This window comes from Choloepus didactylus, chromosome X, assembly GCF_015220235.1.
Source record: "Choloepus didactylus isolate mChoDid1 chromosome X, mChoDid1.pri, whole genome shotgun sequence".
NCBI lineage: Eukaryota > Metazoa > Chordata > Mammalia > Pilosa > Megalonychidae > Choloepus > Choloepus didactylus.
In genome coordinates, this window is record NC_051334.1 from 170,457,395 (window position 1) to 170,475,547 (window position 18,153).

Here is an 18,153-nt window from a genome sequence, read left to right on the forward strand (position 1 = left end):
GAGAGAGGGCCACATCTGAGCAACAAAGAGGTACTCAGGGGGAGACTCTTAGGCACCATTACGTACAACTTTAGACTCTCCTTTGTGGTAATGAGCCTCATAAGGGCAAGTCCCATGCTCGAGGGCTCAGCACATCAAACCGCCAGTCCCAATGTTTATGACAACATCAACACCAGTCCCGGTGAGGATGTCCAACACATCCGCACCTTCCCCCAGATCCTCGGGGCTGGGGAGGGGGAGGCTGTAAATATATTTTTTAATGTCTGCCCAAATTACTCTAGGATGGATACACTGGTCCTTTTGATCTCAGGTAGCATCTTTGCCTTGTGTGTTTTTTTCCACTTTTTTTTCTAGTAGTTTACCGAAAGCTTTTTGTATACAATAATCTTAATAGAAAAACCTTCACCTGCAAATATAAGGTAGAATTTTTTTTTCACAGCTGTAGGCTGTAGCACTGATTTCTCCAGATAACAGTGGAGAACAAAATGTGTAAGACTATTAATTCCAGAGTCTACAAAAACCATCCCAAACACCTGTTGCCACAGTCAAGCCATCATCAGTTACACCTTGTGCTGGTTTGCACATATTACATCCCACCAAAAGCCATATTCTTTAATGCAGTCTTGTAGGGGCAGACGTATTAGTGCTGATTAGGTTGGACTCCTTTGATTGAATGTTTCCATGGAGATGTGACTCAATCAACTATGGGTAAAACATCTGATTGAATTATTTCCACGGAAACGTAGACACTGCCCATTCAGGGTGGGCCTTGATTTAATCACTGGAGTCCTATAAAACAGTTCACAAACAGAAGGACCTCAGAGCAGCTGAGACTGACATTTTGGCTGCTGAAAGCAGATTTTTGCTGAAACTTTGGAGAGGCTAGCCCAGAGTTTGCTCCAGAGAAGCTGAGAGAAGACAAATGCCCCAAGAACAACATTTTGTGCACAGGAGCTGAGAGAGGAGCTGGAACACAACCCAGGATCAGCAGACACCAGCCACATGCCTTCCCAGCTAATAGAGTTCTTCTGGACACCATTGGCCTTCGTTCAGTGAAAGTATACTTGGTGTTGATGCCTTAATTTGGACACTTTTATGGCTGTAGAACTTTAAATTTGTAACCAAATAACCCCCCTTTATAAAAGCCAATCCATTTCTGGTATTTTGCATAACAGCCGCACTAGCAAACTGGAACACACCTAAACTGCTGACACGGTTGTCATGACCAGCAAGGACACCTGCATGATCTCCTTTTAGCATGTCCCATACATTACAATTAAAGTCATCATAACCAGCTAACAGAAGGTGCCCACCTTTTGAGAAGGCTAAAGATAGATGTGATTCCACAGATATTGTCATGAGAATACAATAATAACTCTTGGTCTGCATGAAGGTCAAAGAGCTGGCGTGTGGCATCATCAGAGCCAGTGGCAAAGGCATGTCCATTTGGGAAAAAAACTGATGGCATTAATATCCAACGTGTCCAGTGAAAGACTGTTTACACATTCCGTCTTGAATATCCCATAGTTTGGAAGAGGCATCGCAAGCAACAGAAATGAAAGTCCTCATGTCAGGACTTAGAGAAAGACTCATCACATCTCCAGAATGCCCAGTGAATGTGGTGGTCTGCTGGGCAGTTTCAATGTCCCATAAAGCACAAGTTGGATCTCCTGAACTTGTAACAATTTGGCTGTCATCTAAAAAACGACAGTGGGGCAAGTAGCCTGTGTGACCTAGTAACTCTCCGCTCACACTCACATTTCCCTCCCTGGTTTTTAAGTCTTATATAGGGCAGATATTGTCCAGGCCTCCACAAGCAACATAATTGCCAGAGGGAGCATAAGCACTGGCCATCACCCAGGAGGATCTCAAAGGAATAGCATGACTCTTATTTATTACATAGCTATCCCAAATAATTAATTTTCCATCTTGGGAAGCACTGACTAGTACCCTTGAATCATAACCCCAGTGCGTAGCATACATTTTAGCTAGGTGACCCCTCAGTGTACGTCTTGTTCGCATTTGTATTCGACCCAGAGTCCACATTTGATGTGATCTAAACAAGCGTGGCATCTTTACCTGCTTTCCTAGCATCCTGGACGTGATTTTGCAGTTGTTCTGCTTCCTGCCTCAACTGTTTCAGTTTACTCATCTTTTCAATTTGTTTACTTCAGGAACTAACAAGTGAAAACAACTGGACGCAGCTCCCACCCGCGTCGACTGGGCTTTCCCTGGGTCTGCTCAGAGCTCACCCGTCTCTCTGCACCAAGTTGTTGTGCAGAGTGTACCGTGGAGGTGAGCCCCGTGAGATCCGCTGAGACCCGCCCATATCTTATTACTTTTATAAGCAGAAGAAGTGGTGACCACAATGACTTTCTTAAAATATTCATATTGCCAGTAATGTCATAGCTAGGGACTGAAAAATCCCTTGTCTTGTTTCCTGAATCTTCTAAGATGTGCCTGCAAGTCTGCTTCATCCTCACTAGAATCTGATGGACATAACGGTGCCATGACTTTCCTGGGTTGGACTCTTGATATATGACTCCCCTTTAGCTGTCCTTATCCTTTAATTTGAAATCAGGGGAAATGGAGGCAAGAAGATACCCACCCCCACCTACTACATAGGAAAGAAACAAATCGGAGAGTAAACAGATAAATATGAAAGGGGCTTGGAGGAGGTGCAAAGGAGAGGGCAACAAGTTGTATGGCAAAAAAAAAGAAAACATTCTGAGCTCTATTACAAAGAGGTTTGAGGTTAAATAGAAAAACAGATGTGTTGTATGTTCATTTATTAAATAAACATTCAGTGAGAACCTTTTGTGTGCCACATGTTATCTGCAGAAAAATAATGAAAATATGGTCCCTGCACTCTGGGATCTCACAATAGAGTCAGGGGTCCCATTAAATGGATTGTCAATATAATTCAGTTTTATAAGTACTTCAATTACAGTGTAACTTATTAATCATCCAATTTGAATAAGGTACTGAAAAGTAGATGGTTTCATAATATTAAATCCAAGTAATAATGTCCTCCACAAATAGTTTTGAAAGCAAAGATGGTGCAAGTTGTCTTTTTGCATTTAATGGAAGTGTCCAGAGAAGTGCTAAGTGTTAAGTTCTTTGAAGTATTTATCTGCTTCTGTTCTAGTTTGCTAATGCTGCTGGAATGCAAAACACCAGAGATTGATTGGCTTTTATAAAAGGGGGTTTATTTGGTTACACAGTTACAGTCTTAAGGCCATAAAGTGTCCAAGGTAAGTCATCAGCAATCGGGTACATTTACTGGAGGATGGCCAATGGTGTCCAGAAAACTTCTGTTAGCTGGGAAGGCACGTGGCTGGCATCTGCTCCAAAGTTCTGGTTTCAAAATGGCTTTCTCCCAGGACGTTCCTCTCTAGGCTGCAGTTCCTCAAAATGTCACTCTCAGTTGCTCTTGGGGTGTTTGTCCTCTCTTAGCTTCTCTGGAGCAAGAGTCTGCTTTCAATGGCCATCTTCAAACTGTCTCTCATCTGCAGCTCCTGTGCTTTCTTCAAAGTGTCCCTCTTGGCAGTAGCTCCTATTCAAAACGTCACTCACAGCTGCACTGAGTTCCCTCTGCCTGTCAGCTTATTTATATAATTCCACTGATCAAGGCCCACCCTGAATGGGTGGGGCCATGCCTCCATGGAAATATCTAATCAGAGTCATCACCCACAGTTGGGTGGGGCACATTCCATGGAAACACTCAAAGAATTACAATCTAATTAACACCGATAAGTCTGCCCACACAAGATTACATCAAAGATAATAGCATTTGGGGGACATAATACATTCAAACTGGCACAGCTTCCCACTATGAGTCAGGTTCTGCCAAGTACTAAGGATGCAAACATTGAAGAGAACTTGGTTATTGACTACAGAAGAGGACACAGTAAAATGGAAGCAGACATGTAAACTAGCATTACAGCTTGACAAAAGTGCTATTAGAGAGTTGATCACAGAATGCTACGAGAGCTGAGAAAACATGTATAAATCAAACTTGGAAGAGAGAAAGGGCTTCCCATAAGACATGACCCTTAAACTTAGTTTCAAGGGTGAAAATTAATTTACAGGATATAACAAAAATGGGGGAGGAAATCTAGAAAGAAAGAATAATACTTGAATAAGGCACAGGTTGCCAAAATAATGTGTTAAGAAATTTGATGTCTGAAAGTTTGGTGTGCATGTGGGTAAGTGGAATAAGATGTTGCTTGGGAAAGTAACAAATGTACCCACCAATACTATGGGTCAATAATGGAGGGGCAGGGGGAGGATTGGTCTAGAAGGATTTGGGTTTCCTTTTTTCTTTTTATTTCATTTCTGGAGTAATGAAAATGTTCTAAAATTGATCATGGGGATGTATGCACAACTATGTGATGATCCCCTAAGCCATTGATTGTATACTTTGGAGGTTTGTATGGTGTGTGAATGTATCTCAATAAAATTGCATTTAAAAAAAAGATTTTCCTAAGGAAGTGGGCAGAGGTCAGATCAGGAAGGACCTTGAGTCCCAAATTAAGGCATTTGACTTTATGCTGAAAGTAGTGTTGGGGGAAACTTCTGAAGTATTTTAAACCAAGAACATTTTCATAATCTCATCTTATTCTTCTCTAAAGACAGTGTACAGAATGGATTGAAAGAGACCAGACTGGTACAAGGAGGTCCGTTAGGAGACTGTAGTGTCCACATGTTCTTTGTCCAACCATTCCAGTCAGTCTGCATGATTCAGGTGGGGCCTATATGCCCGTAGGTGGACAAGTGTCCCCCAGACCTAGACAATCAGAATAGCTCTACCTTATCCCTACCCCCTACTCCACTCAGACCACAGTGTTTGGATTGGAATTGCACCCCAACATAGTTGACAAAATGGCTTTGCTGAAGTTATCAGGAAAGATGCTTGACTCTTTTAAGGAATTACAAGCTAAAGAGCTCGTGTAGGCTCAGGGCTAACAGTGGCCAATTTCCTACTATGAGGAGCTCCCTATTATAGACAAAGGGTGGGGAAATAGGGCCCCTGGTGGTACCATATCAACCTTTGCATTCAGACATGCACGGAAGAGATTCTACTCTTCAGATTTCTCAGTTACATGAACCAATAAATTCTTCATCTTCCCCCTCCTCTTGTTATTATTATTTTTTTTTTTGATTTAGCTGCTTGTAGTTGGGTTTTTTGCACTGAGAACCCAGAGTCCTGATTATTACAATGTTTATTTCAGTAATCCAGGCAGAAAATAGTGTGAAGGCCTAAACTAAAAAAAATGTCCAAGGGTATAAAGAGGAAAAAGAGATACAAGATAAAATAAGGAATCAGAATCTACAGGATCTGATGGTCAATTACATAGGGGTTGAGAAGAGGGTGAGTCTTTGATAACATCATGGTTTCTGGCTTGGGACGGTAGATAATGGTGAAATCCAATGAGAAAGTGGATATAGGCAGTAAACAGGTTTTGAAGGAAAGATAGTAAGTACACTCTTGGGCATGTGTTAGTTTCCTAGGCTGCTTAAAGCAGATACCATGGAATGGATTGGCTTAAACAATGGGAATTTATTCACTCACAGTTTTGAGGCCAGGAAAATGTCTAAATCAAGGAATCACTAAGGCGATGCTTTTTCCCCAAACACTGGCTACCAATAATCCTTGGCTCCTCTGCCACATGACAGACAAGGAACATGGTGGAGTCTGCTAGTCTCTCCCTTCTCTTCCGGTTTCATTGCTTTCAGCTCTTGCTTCCTTAACTTTCTCTCTCTAAACCGACTCAAAGATTTTGAAAATCTCAACAGACCCATAGCAAGTAAAGAGATTGAATCAGTAATCAAAAACCTCCCAACAAACAAAAGTACAGGACCAAATGGCCTCTCTGGCAAATTCTACCAAACGTTCAAAGAATTAACAGCCATACTTCTCAAACTTTCAAAACATTGAAGAGGAGGGAACACTTCTTAACTCATTGTATGAGGCCAGCATTACCCTGATACCAGATTCAGATGAAGATATCACAAGGAAAGAAAATTACAGACCAATTTCCCCTATGAATATTGACACAAAATTCCTCATCAGAGTACTAGCAACTCATATCCAACATCACCTTGACCAAGTGGGATTTATCCCAGGAATGCAAGGGTCATTCAATATAAGAAAATCAACCAATTTAATTCACCACATTAATAGAATGAAGAAAAAAACCACACGATCATCTTAATTGACAGAAAAGGCATTTGACAAAATCAAGCAACCTTTCATGATGAAGTGTCTGAAAAATAATAATATAAGGAAAATTCCTTAGCATAAAAGGCATTTATGAAAAGCTCATAGCCAACATTACCCCCAGTGGCATAAGATAGAAATCTTTACCCCTAACATCAGGAACAAGACAAGGATGCTCGCTTTCACCACTGCTGTTCAGCATTGTACTGGTAGTTCTAGCCAGAACAATTTGTCAAGGACAAACAGTGTATAAAATGGAAAGAAAGAAGTAAAACTATCTCTGTAGATGACATGCTCCTTTATCCAGAAAATCCAAGAGGATCCACAAGAATACTAATTAGAGCTAATAACAAAATTCAGTCAAGTTGTGGGGTACAAGATTAGCACCCAAAAATCAGTTGTGTTTCTATACACCAGCAATGAATGATCTGAAATGGAAATTAAGAAAACAATTCCACTTACAATACTAGGAATAAATTTTACCAGGGAGGTAAAATACTTACACACTGAAAATTTCAAAACATTGCTGAAAGAAATTAAAGAAGAACTAAATAAATAGAAAGACAACACATGTTCACGGATTGGAAGACAAATATTGTTAAGATGGTGTGCTGGTTTGAAACTGTTATGGACCTCAGAAAAGCCATGATCTTTTAACCCAGTCTTGTTGGGTGGAACCTCTTGATTGTCTAGCTGACAGAGGTGTTCCAGACGCCATTGGCCTTTCTTCAGTGAAGGTATCCTCTTGTTGATGCCTTAGCATGGACATTATGGCCTTAGGACTGTAAATTTGTAACCTAATAAATCCCCTTTATAAAAGCCAATCCATTTCTGGTATTTTGCATAATGGCAGCTTTAGCAAACTAGAACAGATGGCAAGACTCTGCAATACAAACTACAGATTCAATGCAGTGCGTATCAAAATCCCAATAGTTTTTTTTTTTTTCTAGAAATGGAAATATCTTGTTGGTGGCATTATAAAATTGTACAGCCACTGTGGTAAACTATTTGGTGGTTCCTCAAAAAGTTAAACATAGAATTACCATTACCATATGACCCAGCAATTTAACTCCTAAGTATGTAAAAAGGAATTGAAAATAGAGACTCAAACAGATATTTGTACACCAATGTTTATAGCAGCATCATTCATATTAGCTAAAAGGTAGAAACAACCTGTATTCATTAACAGATGAATGGATAAACAAAATGGGGTATATATATGCGATGGAATATTATTGAGCCATAAAAAGGAATGAAGTTCTGATACATATTATGACATGAATGAACCTTGAAATCATTATGTTGAGTGAAATAAGCCGGACAAAAGGACAAATATTGTGTGATTATGTTTATATGAAGTATCTAGGAATTGCAAATTCGTAGGAGAAGAAAGTAGATTAGAGGTTACCATGAGATGGGGGGGGGGGAGTTGTTGCTTGATGGGTATAGAGTGTTTGTAAATTTTGCAAGTTTAAAAACAACATTTATTAAAAACGAAAAAAACTACAGGGAAACAGAACCAGAATTACTGGCTTTCTCTTTCTCTCAGCTTCTAGATACAAAAGCCAATACATTTCTTTATTGTTTAAGCCATCCTGAGTTGGGCTGTTACTTGCAACTGAAAATATATTGACTGATTCATATGCAAACCTGTTATGACATTCCTAATTTTATATATGAGCAAACTGAGACTTGCAGAGGTTAATAACTGGCCTTAAGTCACAAAAGCTAGCAAAGTGGGAGGGCTAGGATTCAACACATACATTTAACCAAGCCACTTTATACTTCATCGCCTTTCCCTCCTAACACTAACACCACCAAGCAGTATTAATTGCTCCTACTGTTTTTCCACAGCATTTTATTCATACTAACATTAACATCACTTGTTGAAATTATATAATTTTTTGCATATCTATCTCTAAATTGTGAATTTTTTGATGATAGGAATCATGATTTTTACATTGTTTACAACCTCCATCTCATATCATGATGACTTGCATATATATTCTAGGCAGTCAATAAATGTTTCTTTAATAAGTGAATTAACAAATGACTGAATCAGTCAATGAAAATTTCGTAGGTGTCCTCACCTTAAAAAAAACAGATTTGTTCCTTGCTGGATTATTTTTGGCAGTTATTTTATAATTTTATTTGATAATCAGCTGTTAGATTTAGCCACATTGACTGTAGGTTTTTGAAAATGGTGACAGATACATAGGTAACCCATGTATAGAGCTGGTTTGATGAATCTTCATCCCCATTACATTTTCTGGAAAACTGTAAACAGGTGCGGTATGGAGCATTTCTTATTCCTCTGGCCCAGACAGCTTTGTTAATCCTGGTGTCAATGTGCACATCTGGCATTTCCATTTCCTTCATGGCAAGTTTCTAGATATCTTTTAGTGCCCAAGGGACATGCTTCTTGAAGGCCACTCTGTGCTACTTGTTAATGTTATAATGTTGTACTCCCTGTTCACCACTTTGGTGATAGCAGAATGACCCTTCTCACCACCCTTCTTTGCAGGAGACATTCTGCCTGGACCGGGATGGAAAGAAAGAATGTGAAGGATTGTCTCCTTACTGGATTTGGAACTGAATTATATGTATTTAAGGCATAAAATTTTTCAATTTTCAAGTGAAAAGGTCTTTTATTTTTCTTATTTTCTTAAAAATTTCTGCTTTTTTCCATTGGAATCAGAGAATGTCAGCTGCATTATTTCTATAATGAAAATTTTAAAAATATTCTTTGTGAAATTATCATGGCCATTTTTTGTGAAAGTTTCATGGACACTTAAAATTGGGTGTATTCTCAATTATAGCATATGAGTAAGTGTATATATACGTCAATGATTCTGATGTTTAGATCCTCTATATCCTATCTTAAATGTCTTTCTCTGTATTTTCCTCTGTAATTTCTTCTTTGTGAAAGTTTCAGTGTTATTATTTGGTACCTATAATTATTTTATTTTCAATGTTAATTGTCCACTTTATCCAATTGCAGTGACTTTTTCCTTTAAAAAACAGATGTGTTCCTGTAAAGTTGGAAGTAAATAAAAGTACATTTTGTTATTGAATTGTATTGCAAAATTAGGAATACCCTTCCATATACAAAGAGAAATCTGGACTCCTGATCAAATTAAAAATAATATTTAAGAATGAAACAACTATTTTGAAAATATAACATTAAAGAAAAAAGTAAAATACTTTGTAAAGTATTATTATATGATTCATATTTTAATGATATCAAATTCTTAACTGAGAATTAAAAATACATTCCTTAAATGAGAATTCCACAACAGTGGATTGAAAAACTCTGTAAATCAATAAAAATTACAAATACAATGGCAAAAATTGTCCAAATTAATATTTACAGAAGTATGGAATTAACCAACATTTCCAACAATTTGAGGAGCATTAATTCAAAGAAAACTGATGAACCTTAGTTATAACATCAGTGTTTGTGGAGTTGTAACTTGGTCAATGCCATTACACTTTCCCAGAATCCACAGGGATAATACTATGAACAACTCTACACACTGAACTGTGCCAACTTAGATGAAATGGACCAATTCTTCAAAAGTCACAATGCACTGATGCTCCTCCATTATGAAATACATAGCCTGAATAGTCCCAGAACCATTTATGTTAAGGGATCCAAAATTTGAAAAGCTTCCAAAAAAGAAATCTCCAGGCATGATTATTTCACTGGATACATCTAACAAACTTTAAAAGAAAAATTAACACTGACTCTACACAATATATTTTAGAAAATAGAAGAGGAGAGAACATATCCCAACACATTTTATGTGGTCAGTATTACCTGATACCAAAACTAGACAAATATAGCACAAAAAGTGAGGAAAATACATGTCTCTTATTAACCTAGATGAAAAAATCACCAACAAAATAACAGCAAACAGAATAGAGAAAAATATAAAAAGTATTATATACCACAACCAAGTGGGATTTATTCCAGCTATGCAAGGTTGGCTCAACATTTGAAAATCAATCAATATAATCCACTTTCTCAACAACCTAGAGAATAAAAATCATATCAAGTGGTTCAGAAAAAGTACTTAACAAAATCCAATACCCATTTATAATATAACCTCTCAGTATGTTAGGAGTAAAGGGGAACTACTTGATAAAGCGCATCTACAAAAACCCTAAGGCTAATATCATGGTTAATGGTGAAAGACTGAATATTTGCCCTGTAAGATTAGGAGCAAGGCAAAGGTGATCACTGTCACTGTTATTCAATGCATTAGTGGAATTTCAAGCCATTAATATAAGGCAAGAAAAGCAATTAGAGAAATGTTACTGGTTTTTGAAAATATGAAAAAGATTAAGTAAACAGATGCAATTCCTATCAAAATCCCAGCATGGGGAGAAGGATTTCCAAAACGGTAGAGGAAGGACCTCCAAAAATATGCACCTCCATGAAATCAATGAGAATACTTGCAAAAGTTGTCAAAATCAACTTTTTCAGAAATCTGGAAATTAACTGAAGGCTTCCAATAATTGACGAAGATTTATTCAAGGAAAATGCTGACTATCAGTAAGCACAGTAAGCTTTGTGGCATTTTAACTTGCCCTATTCCTAGCCTCTTCTCATCAGGTTCATAGTAGCCTTGAAAAACTAAGAGCCTCACAACTACAGTAGCTATGAAAACCAGGAGGCTAGCAGCTACCGAAAAAGGCAGAATGTTTTTGATATCCCCAAAAGGACCAATTCTCAGAGATTTTTCACTCTTTGACCTATCTAGCACCATCTTGGAAAAATCTCTATTCTTGGGGCTTGTCCTTATTTGACCTGAATTGCATTTCACTATGCGGAAAACAGCCTACCTCCAGGGCATGTTTTAGAAAACATTGAGTAATTGTTTAACACATAACTGTCTCAGGTGCAATACCAATGGGGCAAAGAAAAGTGTGGACAAAAAAAAGGAAAAGTTGGAGAATAAGATTTCCACATGATGTTTTCAAAAGTTCCAATATATTTCTTTGAATCTATGCATGCTCAAGAAAAGACTTTCAAAGGCCTTAAACTCTCATCTCTGTCTGACCTTGAGACTCTGTACAAGCAGGAAGTAAAGGTTAAGGCAGAGTTGAAAACTGCCTCCTGGAGAGTTAAGGTGTAGCCCAAAATAGACACAGAACTGCAAGACAAAGGCTTGGAGCTTAATATTGGTTCAAGACATGTAAGGACATCTATTTCCAATCATTAGCTGACCACTAAGTTGACCAAGCAGAGATATCAATGGACACAAACTACAGGGAATATAAACTTTAGAGAATTAGACCAGGAAGGCCACTAAACAAAGAGCAAAAAATTAATAACAACAAAGCAACAAGAGCTACAAACCCCACAGGAGTGGTCTGATTTCCTGTTTGGCCACATCATATTATCTAAAATGTGAATTTTCAACAAAAAATTGTGAGACTCACCAAAATTCTGGAACCTATGGCCCATAAACAGGGGGAAAAATACAGCCAATAGAAACTTTCCCTGAGGGAGCACAGATGTTGGACTACTAGTCAAAGGCTTTAAATTGGCTATTATAAATATGTTCAAAGAACTGAAGAAAATCATGTCTAAAGTATTAAAGGGTAAAGTATGGCAACAAGATCTCTCCAAATATAGAATATCATTAAAGAGGTAGTAATTATAAGAAGAACTAAATTCAATTGGTTCAGGGTGAGGCCTTGGAACTGGGTTGTTTTAAAGCTTCAAGGTGATTGAATACCCAGCCAGAATTGAAACACACCCACCTCAATTCTTAAGAGTCCCCAGGCCACAGGGATTCATTTTGTGCTTGGATGGTCTTAGGGGTACTGAGAATCTGCAGGCATAACAAGATCCCAGGTAATTCTAATGCTGGTGGCCCAAAAGGGGTGCTGTTTGAGAGACATTGATCTGGATTCTGGTATTATAGAAAAAAAAAAAAGAAAGAAAAATTTAAAAAAGGGGGAAAAAAAGAGAGATCCAAATAGAAATTCTGGAAAGTATATCAACTGAAATGAAAATTTCATTCCAGGCCTCCCTATTCCTTAAATATGGGCTGAGTATAATGACTGCTTTACAAAGAGTACGTTAAAAAGGGGCAGGGGAGTCCCTTTACAGTGGAGACAACTAGCAAACATTACCTTATCCAGGTGCTCAAGGGCCACATCAGTGGCCATAAATTGAGTTGATAGTATATACTTTTTTTTTTTATGGATAGATTCTTTCTTTCTTTCTTTCTTTCTTTCTTTCTTTCTTTATTTATTCATTTATATTTTATTTTTATTTTTATTTATTTTTTTTATTGAGATATATTCACATACCACGCAGTCATGCAAAACAAATCGTACATTCGATTGTTCACAGTACCATTACATAGTTGTACATTCATCATCTAAATCAATCCCTGACACCTTCATTAGCACACACCCAAAAATAACAAGAATAATAATTAGAGTGAAAAAGAGCAATTGAAGTAAAAAAGAACACTGGGTACCTTTGTCTGTTAGTTTCCTTCCCCTATTTTTCTACTCATCCATCCATAAACTAGACAAAGTGGAGTGTGGTCCTTATGGCTTTCCCAATCCCATTGTCACCCCTCATAAGCTACATTTTTATACAACTGTCTTCAAGATTCATGGGTTCTGGGTTGTAGTTTGATAGTTTCAGGTATCCACCACCAGCTACCCCAATTCTTTATTTTTTTTTTTAATTCAGTTTTATTGAAATATATTCACAAACCATACAGTCATCCATGGTATACAATCAACTGTTCACAGTATGATCATATAGTTATGCGTTCATCACCACAATCTATTTCTGAACATTTTCCTTACATCAGAAAGAATCAGAATAAGAATAAAAAATAAAAGTGAAAAGAGAATACCCAAACCATCCCCCCATCCCACCCTATTTGTCATTTAGTTTTTACTCCCATTTTTCTACTGATTTTTTTTCAATTTTTTAACTTTGTTTATCAAAAAATTAAAAACAAACAGGCAAACAACAACCAAAAAAACCCCACAACATTTCAAACAAAGCAATGGATTAAGGAAAACAAATAACCTAAAATAACTACATTGCTTCCAACATGTTCCTACCATACCCCAAGAAAATTAACAACCCCTAAGAAAACAAAGGAATAAGAGAAAAAAAACACCTAAAATAACTCTATTGCTTCCAACATGATCTTACTATATCCAAGAAAGTTTACAAACCATAATCATTCCTGAGCATTCCCATAACATTGAGATTACCCTCCATAGTTTATCTGTTCTTATTAGATTATCATTCCCCCTCCACTAATTGGTATCTCTAGGTCCCCTACATTCTACAGTATAAAACATTGTACATTTTTCACAGAATTCACATTAGTGGTAACATACAATATCTCTCTTTTTGTGCCTGGCTTATTTTGCTCAGCATTCTGTCTTTTTTTTTTTTTTTTTTTTTTTTAAATCTTCATTTTATTGAGATATATTCATATACCACGCAGTCATACAAAACAAATCGTACTTTCGATTGTTCACAGTACCATTACATAGTTGTACATTCATCACCCAAATCAATCCCTGACACCTTCATTAGCACACACACAAGAATAACAAGAATAATAATTAGAGTGAAAAAGAGCAATTGAAGTAAAAAAGAACACTGGGTACCTTTGTCTGTTTGTTTCCTTCCCCTATTTTTCTACTCATCCATCCATAAACTAGACAAAGTGGAGTGTGGTCCTTATGGCTTTCCCAATCCCCTTGTCACCCCTCATAAGCTACATTTCCATACAACTGTCTTCGAGATTCATGGGTTCTGGGTTGTAGTTTGATAGTTTCAGGTATCCACCACCAGCTACCCCAATTCTTTAGAACCTAAAAAGGGTTGTCTAAAGTGTGCGCAAGAGTGCCCACCAGAGTGACCTCTCGGCTCCTTTTGGACTCTCCCCGCCACCGAAGCTCACTTCACCTCCCTTCCCATCCCCCTTTTGGTCAAGAAGACGCTCTCCGTCCCACGATGCCAGGTCTACATTCCTCCCCGGGAGTCATATTCCACGCTGCCAGGGAGATTCACTCCCCTGGGTGTCTGATCCCACGTAGGGGGGAGGGCAGTGATTTCACCTTTCAAGTTGGCTTAGCTAGAGAGACAGGGCCACATCTGAGCAACAAAGAGGCACCCGGGAGGAGGCCCCTAGGCGCAACCATAGGGAGGCCTAGCCTCTCCCCTGCAGCAACCGTCTTCCCAAGGGTAAAACCCGTGGTAGAGGGCCCAACCCATCAAACCACCAGTCCCCTATGTCTGTGGTCATGCTAGCAACCATGGAGGTGGGGTAGGCGAATACCCCTGCATTCTCCACAGGCTCCTCAAGGGGGCACTGCATCTTTTTTTTTCCTTGTTTTTTTTTTTTTTTTTAACTTTCCCTTCTTTTTTAAATCAACTGTATAAAAGAAAAGTTAAAAAGAAAACAAACATACAATAAAAGAACATTTCAAAGAGACCATAACAAGGGAGCAAGAAAAAGACAACTAAGCCAAGATAACTGCTTAACTTCCAACATGTTCCTACTCCACCCCAAGAAAGCCACCTAACATAGCAACACTTCTGTGAACTTGCTCCTACTATATCCATCAGAAATTCACAGACCATAGTCATTCCTGGGCATCCCCAGAACGTTAAATAGCTTATCTGTTCTTCTTGGATTATTGTTCCCCCTTCCTTAATTGCTCTCTATTGCTAGTTCCCCTACATTCTACATTATAAGCCATTTGTTTTACATTTTTCAAAGTTCACATTAGTGGTAAGATATAATATTTCTCTTTTTGTGCCTGGCTTATTTCGCTTAGCATTATGTCTTCAAGGTTCATCCATGTTGTCATATGTTTCACGAGATCGTTCCTTCTTACTGCCGCGTAGTATTCCATCGTGTGTATATACCACATTTTATTTATCCACTCATCTGTTGAAGGACACCTGGGTTGTTTCCATCTTTTGGCAATTGTGAATAATGCTGCTATGAACACTGGCGTGCAGATATCTGTTCGTGCCACTGCTTTCCGATCTTCCGGGTATACACCGAGAAGTGCAATCGCTGGATCGAATGGTAACTCTATATCTAGTTTTCTAAGGAACTGCCAGACTGACTTCCAGAGTGGCTGAACCACTACACAGCCCCACCAACAGTGAACAAGAGTCCCAATCTCTCCACATCCCCCCCAGCACCTGCAGTCTCCCACCCGCCCAACGGCAGCCACTCCAACCGGTGTTAGATGGCATCCCATTGTGGCCTCAATCTGCACCTCTCCAACAGCCAGTGAAGCCGAACACCCCTTCATGCGTTTCCCGGCCATCCGCACCTCCTCCCCAGAGAACCGTCCCCTCACACCTCCTGCCCACTCCACAATTGGGCCAACTGTACTATTGTCACCGAGCTGTAGGACTTCTCCATACATGCAAGACACCAGTCTTCTGTCAGATACATGGCCTCCAAAAATTCCCTCCCATTGAGTTGGCTGCCCCTCCACCTTTTTGAGAAATTCCTTTGAGGTGCAGAAACTTCCAAGCTTGAGGAGCCCCCATTCATCTATCTTCTCTCTTGCTGCCTGTGCCCCTGGTGCAAAGTCCAGGAAGCGGCCGCCCAACACAAGGTCTTGAAGATGCTTTCCCACATCATCCTCCAGGAGTTCCATGGCACTTTCTTCTATACTGAGATCTTTGGTCCATTCTGAGTTAACTTCCGTGTAGGGGGTGAGGTAGGGGTCCTCCTTCATTCTTTTGGATATGGATATCCAACTCTCCCAGCCCCATTTGTTGAAAAGACCATTATGACTCAGTTCAGTGACTTTGGGGGCCTTATCAAAGATCAGTCGGCCATAGATCTGAGGGTCTATCTCCGAATTCTCAATTCGATTCCATTGATCCATATGTCTATCTTTGTGCCAGTACCATGCTTTTTTTGCAACTGTGGCTTTATAATAAGCTTCAAAGTCAGGGAGTGTAAGTCCTCCCACTTCGTTTTTCTTTTTTAGAGTGTCTTTAGCAATTCGAGGCATCTTCCCTTTCCAAATAAATTTGATAACTAGCTTTTGCAAGTCTGCAAAGTAGGTTGTTGGAATTTTGATTGGGATTGCATTGAATCTGTAGATGAGTTTGGGTAGAATTGACATCTTAATGACATTTAGTCTTCCTATCCATGAACATGGAATATTTTTCCATCTTTTAAGGTCCCCTTCTATTTCTTTTAGTAGAGTTATGTAGTTTTCTTTGTATAGGTCTTTTACATCTTTGGTTAAGTTTATTCCTAGGTACTTGATTTTTTTATTTGCTATTGAAAATGGTATCTTTTTCTTGAGTGTCTCTTCAGTTTGTTCATTTCTAGCATATAGAAACATTACTGACTTATGTGCATTAACCTTGTATCCTGCTACTTTGCTAAATTTGTTTATTAGCTCTAGTAGCTGTATCGTCGATTTCTCAGGGTTTTCTAGATATAAGATCACATCATCTGCAAACAATGACAGTTTTACTTCTTCTTTTCCAATTTGGATGCCTTTTATTTCTTTGTCTTGCCAGATTGCCCTGGCTAGCACTTCCAGCACAATGTTGAATAACAGTGGTGACAGCGGGCATCCTTGTCTTGTTCCTGATCTTAGAGGGAAGACTTTCAGTCTCTCACCATTGAGTACTATGCTGGCTGTGGGTTTTTCATATATGCTCTTTATCATGTTGAGGAAGTTTCCTTCAATTCCTACCTTTTGAAGTGTTTTTATCAAAAAGGGATGTTGGATTTTGTCAAATGCTTTTTCAGCATCTATTGAGATGATCAATTGATTTTTCCCTTTTGACTTGTTAATGTGTTGTAATACATTGATTGATTTTCTTATGTTGAACCATCCTTGCATGCCTGGAATAAACCCCACTTGGTCATGGTGTATGATTTTTTTAATGTGTCTTTGGATTCGATTTGCAAGTATTTTGTTGAGGATTTTTGCATCTATATTCATTAGGGAGATTGGCCGGTAGTTTTCCTTTTTTGTAACATCTTTGCCTGGTTTTGGTATTAGATTGATGTTAGCTTCATAAAATGAGTTAGGTAGTGTTCCATTTTCTTCAATGTTTTGAAAGAGTTTGAGTAAGATTGGTGTCAGTTCTTTCTGGAAAGTTTGGTAGAATTCCCCTGTGAAGCCATCTGGCCCTGGGCATTTATTTGTGGGAAGATTTTTGATGACAGATTGGATCTCTTTGCTTGTGATGGGTTGGTTGAGGTCTTCTATTTCTTCTCTGGTCAGTCTAGGTTGTTCATATGTTTCCAGGAAATTGTCCATTTCCTCTACATTATCCAGTTTGTTGCCATACAGTTGTTCATAGTATCCTCTTATAATTTTTTTAATTTCTTCAGGATCTGCAGTTATGTCACCCTTTTCATTCATTATTTTGTTTATATGGGTCTTCTCTCTTTTTGATTTTGTCAGTCTAGCTAGGGGCTTGTGAATCTTGTTGATCTTCTCAAAGAACCAACTTTTGGTGATAGTTATCCTCTCTATTGTTTTTTTGTTCTCTATGTCATTTATTTCTGCTTTAATCCTTGCTATTTCTTTTCTTCTACTTGGTTTAGGATTGGTTTGCTGTTCATTTTCTACCTTCTTCAGTTGATCCATTAGTTCTTTGATTTTGGCTCTTTCTTCCTTTTTAATATATGCGTTTAGTGCTATAAATTTCCCCCTTAGCACTGCTTTTGCTGCATCCCATAGGTTTTGGTATGTTGTGTTCTCATTTTCATTCGTCTCTATATATTTAGCAATTTCTCTTGCTATTTCTTCTTTAACCCACTGATTGTTTAGGAGTGTGTTGTTTAACCTCCAGGTATTTGTGAATTTTCTAAGTCTCTGATGGTTATTGACTTCTAATTGTATTCCATTGTGGTCAGAGAATGTGC

The 18,153-nt window shown here is 38.4% G+C and overlaps 1 pseudogene; it reads right to left on the reverse strand.

Annotated features, from left to right (window-relative positions):
* Positions 1 to 498: 498 nt before the first annotated feature.
* LOC119523217 lies at positions 499 to 2,152 on the reverse strand (annotated as a pseudogene).
* Between the last annotated feature and the right edge of the window lie 16,001 nt (positions 2,153 to 18,153).